At 41.8% G+C, this 8739-nt stretch overlaps 1 long non-coding RNA gene across 1 annotated transcript; it reads left to right on the top strand.

Annotated features, from left to right (window-relative positions):
• Positions 1–2039: 2039 nt before the first annotated feature.
• On the top strand, positions 2040–6775 carry LOC120827091 (uncharacterized). Its single transcript, XR_005713334.2, has 2 exons — positions 2040–4833; positions 5180–6775. It is a non-coding gene; the product is annotated as an uncharacterized LOC120827091 (long non-coding RNA).
• Positions 6776–8739: the final 1964 nt, after the last annotated feature.

Genomic DNA, 8739 nt, shown 5'->3' with positions numbered 1-8739 from the left:
CGGACATAACTGCATCGACGGGAGAATTAGAGGGATAATTGTTCCTCTGTCATCTTACTCTAACACGACCTTCCTCCTCTATCTCCTCAGTGTGTGTGTGTGTGTGTGTCTGCACAGCCTCTTAAGAACCACATTAAAAGAGATGTATTTGTTTTGCGGTGGATTATTTGGTCTCCTGGTATCAGAAGTCCGTTCTGGGATCACGCGGCTGAATAACACATGACAAAGATCCCGAGGTGAACGTTCTGTTGCCTACAGCTGCTGAAGTAGTTCTGTGTGGTTAAAACATGTTAACTACGGGTTAACTTGTGTCCATTATTCACCAACCCGAGGGTCACGGGCCTCCAAAGGGCCACAGGATGGAGGCCGGTGGGGTCATGACTTGATTCTGAGAGGGAAAAAAAAGGATCCTGTGATGCATTTGTGTCACAAGCAGTTCGGAGATATAAGATTGTTTCTTTTTGAACAAAAACTTGTGAAGTGTGGAGGAGACGTTTTCTCTCCACCACCATGATGGCAAAACATTGTGCAAACAAGCGTCTCAAAACACGAGCAGGTAGAATCCAGATATCCGGATTGAAAAGGCTTCTTTCCGTGGGTGAAGAATGCAGCCCTGGGAAAGCTTCTGGTTATTATTGGATGTCCACTCTTAAGAGTATGAGTAGGTATTTCCAAACAATCCAATGTTGTGCTGTAGCAGAAAATGCATGAATGCTCGTGGGGGGGCGCAGGACAAAGCGGCGGCGGGGGCCGTACATCTGTGAGTTCAGAAACAACGCTTTGTTTGTCAGCCTCAATCACTTGTGCTCATGAAAGCAGACACTTACTTGAAAAACTTTCTTTTTCTTTCAGGGGAGGGGAGCAGGGGGGGAGAGGGAGAGGGAGGGGGGGACACTCTAAACCTACATCCTGGTATAAATTTGCAAAACGCAATACAGGCCTGATTGTGTGTGCAGCCGACGCAGGATGCATACAAATAGAAGCGGCTCTGAAATGTCCCCTTGCCCGCACGGCTCAGTGGCTAATGTACAATAAATCAACAAAAGGGGGCTTTAACAGGGATACTTATTCTATCTTTTCTTTTTTCTTTACAGTATTTAATTGGAAGTTTTCCCTGAAACGTTACACCGCGCTTTCAACTGACTCTGCCCTCAAATCTAAGAGGAGATTGATAAGAATTTCTCTCCCTGTCTTAAAGTTTTTTTCTTCTTCTTCTTCTTCTTCTTTTTTCTCTCCCTCCTCTTCGCCCCTTTGCCCTTTCAGGAAAAGCAAAGGTTTTTTTTTTGTTTTGTTTTTTTGGCCGAAGGGAGAATAAAGTTACAAGTGTGCGGCATTTTGAGCGAGGGAGAATGAAATCGGAGGCTCGGAGCAGCGGATAAGGACAGGCTGGGAAAAAGGGAAGTTGGCAGTGGCGGCGGGTCAACAGCGCGCCTCAGAGCCTCACCCACTGCACCAGGTGTCCACTTAATTCAAATGATACTATTATTCATAGACAGAGGAAGAGTATTGAAACGGGCCCCCCCTGCCCCCCTCCTCGCCCTCCCCCTCCCTCCAAATAATTTGCAACTGAATACAGATATAATCCTGGAAATATAAGTCTCCATTAAGGCTATCCCATTTAGCAAACAAGGCTCCCATTGTGCAACATGTTGTGTGTATAAATCAGTCTGAGAGAGAGAGAGAGAGAGAGAGACAGAGAGAGACGGAGGGAAAAGTTAAACATTCAGTCTGAGACGAGATGTGAGAATGTCACTCAGTCACACATGACGATTAGGAGTGCATTTAACTTTGTGATTTAATGGTGCCGTTTATCCTCTTCCCTGTCCGGGTTCTACTCATTCTTCATTCCAGAATAAGGGGGGGGGGGCGGTAAATAAAGAGAAAGGAAAGAAATAGGACACAATAATGAGTCACATCTTTTGAAGAAATAAAATAATATACATATATATATATATATATATATATATATATATATATATATATATATATATATATACACATCATATGTGTTAAAATAAAATACCAAAATATATCAGCGCTTGAGGCGTCAGGAGGAACGGACCCCCCCCCCCCCACAGTGACAGCAGCAAAGACAAATGCTTTTAACAACGCAAAAGTCACTGAAACTGTTACAATAAAAATAAAAGCAAATGGAAAGACATTTTCCAGAATAAAAAAAAAATACATTGAAATTGATTCAATTATTTTTAATACAACACCGTAATAATTAGGGAAAGTACAATAAAGCTTAAATAATTTTTCAAGTGCAGGTGTATCAAGAGTTTCAAAAAGAATTATGTGATAAAAATAGTCTTAGAAGGATTCTAAAGTGTAGGCACACAAACTCTAAATCGTATGCTTTAAATGCTGTGTGTTGAAAGTGTGTGTGTGTGTGTGTCTATTTTCCATCAAAAAAGTCTGTTTCAATGTAAAATGAAGTCATCAAAACACACAAAAACACATGATCTAAATCTAAATAAAATGATATTTCATGTAAACCGTGCAAGAAAGTTGGTCACTTTTATAACTTTAATATTTTCTTCATAGACAATGTGAGCGTTTGTTCCGTATTTCACTTTAAATGTCCTTTGGCCTGAACTTTACTTCATTCACCGCTGCACCTTCAATCCTGGACACGGATTCAGCCTACGACTGCAGAGACCCACTCAACACAGAAAGTCCATCAACACACACTCACACACACACACACACACACACACACAATGGCTCCCTGTTGCCTAAAACGGGTAATTAATGGCAGTTCCGAGCAAAAAAAAGAGGACAAAAACAGCTTCAGGACCAGAAACTCCGTCCTGCTCCTTGTGTTGCTGGGAGCATCACAGACACCACCAGGACTTCACCTCCCGTCAGAGGATCAATCTAATCCTCCACAGGGCCGTGCGACGGGCGCTGCAATCACCCTGAACAATGGTCACGCAGAGGTCTGCTCCCCTCGCCGGGGACTCCGGGGTTAAAGGAGCTTTGTGGAAGCAGACAACAATCCGGCGCCTGATAACTTTTTCTCTTCTCATTTCTACGAGCGCCGAAGAGGAGTTTTTGCAGAGGGGCAATTACAGTTATTTTGACAGACAGCTCGAATTAACACACACGTTGAAAGCTGAAGCAGGGGTTCTCTCATATAACTTCACCCCAAGCATCACCTTTTTTAATACTGGACTAATTGAAGTGGTTTTGGCTGTTCATGAATTATTAAAATCACTTAAAAAGGCACAAATCACAAATTGTTTCTCCTCAGAAAAAAAACATTGCTTTCCCTTAACATGATACAAAGCCAAAGGAGTGTTCAACTGAGGTACCTGCTCGTGTTCAGGTTAAAAACCATCATGTTTACACGTCAGTTTATATCAATTATAAAGAGCTGAAAGTTGATCATCTTCAATTGTCGCTTGATGGTCTTACATTTATTTACTGACCACAATAATCGTGTATCAAGCCATCATGCATGAACATTCTTTGGGTTTTTTAAACTATCTTTAATGTTGTGAATAAACATGCAAATGCAATTTGTTGAGTGTTCAATAAGTGATTTCTCTCTTTCAGCATTTTCTTGGTTTGTATGAGGATTTGCTGCTTTTCTCCGTTTGATATCAGAGTATGCTGGAGATCTTTGGACAGTTAAAGCAATTTGAAGAAGCCTTTTAAGCCTTTGTCAGAGACATTCTTTATGAATGAGTATTTTACTATTTCGATCCATCGATAACTTTTGTGCGAACATTTAACACAGATTATGTCAGACAAAACTCTCTCTCGCTCTTCGGGGTCCTGTCTGCGTCTCCGTCCCCTCCGTCTCCGAGCTGAAGTTCCCATGACCCGTCACAATACAGTGATGATGTATTCAAGCAGTGATGTATGAAATTCGGGCAAATAAAAACCTTTGTCCTCCCACACTGGCTAATTATTTGACAGATTGGAGCCCTGTTGTGTGTGGATACTGTGAAGGAGCCCATCCCCCCCACCCAATAAAGAGGCCACTTGCAGAAAAAAAAAATTCCTCTATAGCCACCCTTTTCTATTCTTTGTTAGAAGATTACATTTTTTCACCACATTTTGGAATGACAAAATGGGGGAGAACTGTGTTTTTTTTCGAAGGGGGACCCCGTGTGCTCAGCCGCTGACGGAGGGGGCCGGGACAGCAGTCAGTGGCCATTTAAAAAGATTTTCTCAAGCAGAAATATTTAATCTTCTCAGGGAAAATAAAGCGGAGAAAAAACAAGAGGACAAAAAGAAGCTAATCATCCACAGCCCTCCCCCCCTCCCTCCCCCCTCTCGTCTCCCTTACTCCCTCCATTCCCATAGTCATCTATAAAAAAACGTTAAAAACAAAAGAGAGAAAGATTATTTACGATTGATAGAATGAATCTGCATGTGTAATTATGAGTTATACAGGTTCCCACATTTTATGTGAAGAGCTTGTTAATTGTTGAATGTGCACATTACACAAGAGAGACGCACATTAAAGTTCACATTACAAGTTCCAACACAAGAAAAAAGGTTTAACCTGCCAGGTTTCAGCAAAAGGAAGGCGGCATCTTCTCCGTACATCATTTCCTGTATTCTCTGTCCTAATTTGACTTTTCTTTTCTTGCAGCAACAACCTTCTGGGCAGACTTTTGCGAAAGGATCATTTACAAAGCTGGAAGCCTCCAACTTCTCTCTTCACAAAGTTGTGTTTGTGTGTGTGTGGACAAGCAGGTGCAAGTCGCCATGAATGAGAAGAGTCAACACCTGCAAACTGACTCCAAACCACGTATTCATCTCAAATGAACGCCTCCATCCAGACAGATGTGCATCTGGTTAACAACAGGCATAAGTGTCAGTTTCATCGGTACACTTTAACTGTACATCTTACTAAACGCTATGTGTTTTTGGTTATTGTGTTTTTGGAAATTAAATTGTGTGTGGAAGTCAGTGTGCGGGTGTTGATTGCATGTTAATATCTGCTTTGCTGTTGTCAAACCGACTTACTTAGAGAGAATACTGCGTCTGCTTTTTGATTTAATTAACAAGTTGAGTAAAAACAAGCTAACTTATAACATAAAAACATTTATAGATTTATAAATAGTTTTAGCTATTAAGGTAAAACTTTCCCTCTTGGTAATTACATCATTCTACACCTAATTATTTATTAATTTGACGTTGTTATTTGCTGTGATTTCAGATGTCGCTGAGCCAGAACACAATACATCACCACCTCTCCGGAACATGACTAATTTTCGCAGGCTCCAGTTTTGGGCACAACCTTGACGCTGTGGTCCTGAAGCCACCCGCGTTTGTCCTCTTGGCATCTGGCTGCGAGGTGGAGGGGACTCGCCGGGCCTCCCTGCAAGAGGCGAGGCTGCAGGAACGCTTGGCAGCGGCCCAGAGAGGAGAGGTGGCTGGAGTATTAACTCCCCCCACATGGAAGGTTAAAACCCTCTCAAAGCTTCCTCCCTCCCTCGGCTGCATTAGCACGGAACATATGCTCTTCAAAAACATATGCTCAGAAAGAGAAATTCCCATTTTGAATGAAAATAAATTAAAAAGTAGCAAATGTAATGATGCCTTTTCAAGCAACATCAAAATTGATTAGAGGATGCGATGGCAGGCTGGGTTGATTTATCACACACATATTGTCCCAATTAGCAGGATCATGGCGATGGCGGAGGCTGCTTGACCTTCTCGTACCGTCCTCATTTGTATCGTGTCAACTCAACAACAGCTCCTAAATCACTGCTCCTCACTCCCTGGCTGTACTACCTATTGCACTACTTCAATCTGTGATAGCAAAGACAGGAGGGAGGGACTTTCCAAAACTGTGCGCTTGTGCTCCTGCAGGACAAGTGTAAGTAAAAGGAGTAATGAATAGGAACAATTGTAGGTAAACCCTCTGAAAGACATCTTTCAAAATGTTCACTGCAACTCTTATGTGGGAGTTTAAATGTTTCCTTATAAAACATATAGGAAATAGTACTTATACCTTAAAGGTGATCTAAAAATATAAAGTAGTGAAAAGCAGACACTAATTGATTAAATGTAGATAGAAAACAGAAAGTTGATACAGGAGGAAGTAGACAAAGGAGATACAAACAGAAAGCCAAAGCAAAACGTATCAAATCAATAAAGGTAAAGTGAAAGTGTGTTGAAATGAGTCTCTGGCTGTTTGGGGTAATGGCTGACGTGTCAGCTCGTATGTCTGTGTCACACCGCTGGCCAAGGCCGCCTCCCGACTGGCCTTTCTGGGTGTCAGTGTGTGTGTGTGTGTGTTACTCTCTTTTTGGGGGGCGGCTTCGAAGGGAGCGCATGGAAATGAGTCCCATTCATCCCTCTGCCCACGACCCCCCCGGCCCCCCCCGATTGGCATATGGCATGGCATTGTCCTTGGCCGCTGAGCCAGAAGTGATGCAATTTGTTGGCATGTCCTGTCATCTCACAAACTACCCATCCCATTGAGGCCTCCAGAAAACAAGAGCAGAAGACATGGAAGGGCGGCCAACAGCTCGGCTCCGGCGAGCGCCGAGCCAAAATCCCTCCAGAGGAAAAATAACTAGCTGCATTCACCAACATGTGCATACGTTTTTACAAAAAACAACAGGGAAACATGTGAATGTTTTTGGAAATGTGGAAAAAGTGTTCGCGTTGACTGAACAATGTAAGTTAATTAATTAAATTAATTGAAATGTCATTTGTTTTTTACACAAGACCAAATAAAAGCAAAAAGTTTAACGTGGCAGTCAAAATGCAAATGACAAGAATAAAAGTGCAGCGAGTAGATAAAGATTTAGTTGTTTCAAAATCTATGTTCATACACTGAAAGCAGGTGGAATGTGAGACTGAAGGTAGGAATTCCTAATATGAGCCAAAAATCTGATGCAAAATCAAACTTAGTTAATAAGATGAATGCGATACAATAGTCGGCGGCTAATGAAGAAATCACATTAGCAAGAAGCTAACGTTTAGCTGCCTAGATCACGCTCCTCACTGCCTAATCTTTCCTCATCTTACATCGTTTATTTCTCCCCGATTTCAAGCTCTTCTGATTCACCACAATCTGTCTTTAAGTTCTGGATCAGATTCTTTTATTTGTTTTTTGTGTTGTGTTTGAGCTGGAAAACGAATTAATAAAGTGAAACAACTCTAATGGAAGTGAAAAAAAACGAACCCTTTAGTTAAACTTTAATGCCAGATGAAAGTTTAGGAGCTGGTGTGTGAATATGTTTATATTAAAGGTAGAACGATTAGGGCTGGTGGTGTAGATGATAAATTGAACTGGTGTTCGGAAGAAAGTGTTTTAAATTGAGATGAGTTGCAATTACGAAAAGTAGTGAAAATAAATGTATACGTAATAGTGTGAAATCTTCAAACGTGAAACCTAAAATTGTCCGTCAAAGTCAATGTATTGAAAGAAATTTCTGATGGAAGAGACAACAAAAAGTGATTAACACACTCAGAAGTTCAGTGACGTGAAGGCAGTTTTCATTCTGACAGCGAGACCTGAAAGCGTTGATGTGTGAGCGGTGAAATTAGTTGAAATTTCCCAGAAATAACAACAAAAACTATTTTTTAGCATCTCAGCAGAAGATACATCGCTCACACATCAAAGGAATTGATAATTCACGCAACGTCTGAATGATCTTATTCTCCAGCCGGGGCTTGACCCCAAGCTGTCCAATGTTTAATTAACTCTCAAAGACTTCACGGGGGGTCGAGGGCAAAATCTTCAAAGAATATGACCACTGCTTTGTGAAACATGCGATCCAGCTCCACGTCCCATTGTGCAGAGTTTGCTCATAGTTGACCTCACCTTCTGTTGGGACATCCCGATGAAAGAAGCGCCGGCTCGGACCGCCGAGACAAAGAGGATTTCTCTCCGGGGAAACTCTGAGCCGTCAGTGGGGGCCGCTGCCGCCGATGTGGTCGGACGTCTCATCTGTTGCTTATAGAGACTCATGCCTGAAAAAAGACCAACTGAGAGATTAGTTGATGTTTATCTCCTTTCGTGTGTTTGGCTGAAAATGGGCGAACCCCGTGGAGAGGCTGCTTTTGTGGATTCCGGGGAGAAAACATCCTCTCCATTAACGCACAAACCTCAATTTGTCTTTTGTTCTGACATCAAACGTTGTCCACGCTCGGCACAACAGCCGAGAAACCAACACCCAAAGTGATGTTCATTTCTCTGACGTGGAGGAGTTTCCCTGTGCTGCCTCAGCTGTGAATGTTTGCATGTTCTCATTGCATAACTCGCTTCCTCTCAGATCACTGTGGGATCTTCTCACACGTGCAGTCAATTCTTTTGGTGGATCGTGACGTCTGAGAGGCTCGTTAAAGACAGACAGCAGCGGTGTTTGTGTCATATGAGCTGGCAGTAACGTGTTTGTTTGCCTCGATATGTCAGCGAAAGATACATTGTGTGATCGTTATTTATTATTTGTTTTGGTCGCCTCTTTAAAATGTTTTTTGTTTCATTTTTAATTTTAAAAGCTTAAAAAAATTGACAGAACAGAGAACACATATTATTCTAAGGAAAATAATTGAAAAGCAGAAAACAAGAGCATAAATCAAACATAATCAATTTCCACAGCTTAACAATACACACCTACAATATGCATACGCCATATCGTAGGTGGAGAGTGCAGGATGTTTTTGGAGGCCCATCTGAAGCCAGTTGAGTGACAGCGTGGCCCCTGACAGCAAAAACAATAGAGAGATGCTGGAAATTAATAAACCATTTTTTAAAGATAT

Source organism: Gasterosteus aculeatus, chromosome 10 (genome assembly GCF_964276395.1).
Source record: "Gasterosteus aculeatus chromosome 10, fGasAcu3.hap1.1, whole genome shotgun sequence".
NCBI lineage: Eukaryota > Metazoa > Chordata > Actinopteri > Perciformes > Gasterosteidae > Gasterosteus > Gasterosteus aculeatus.
The sequence above is the reverse complement of the archived record's forward strand: the minus strand, read 5'-3'. Positions and strand labels throughout refer to the sequence as shown.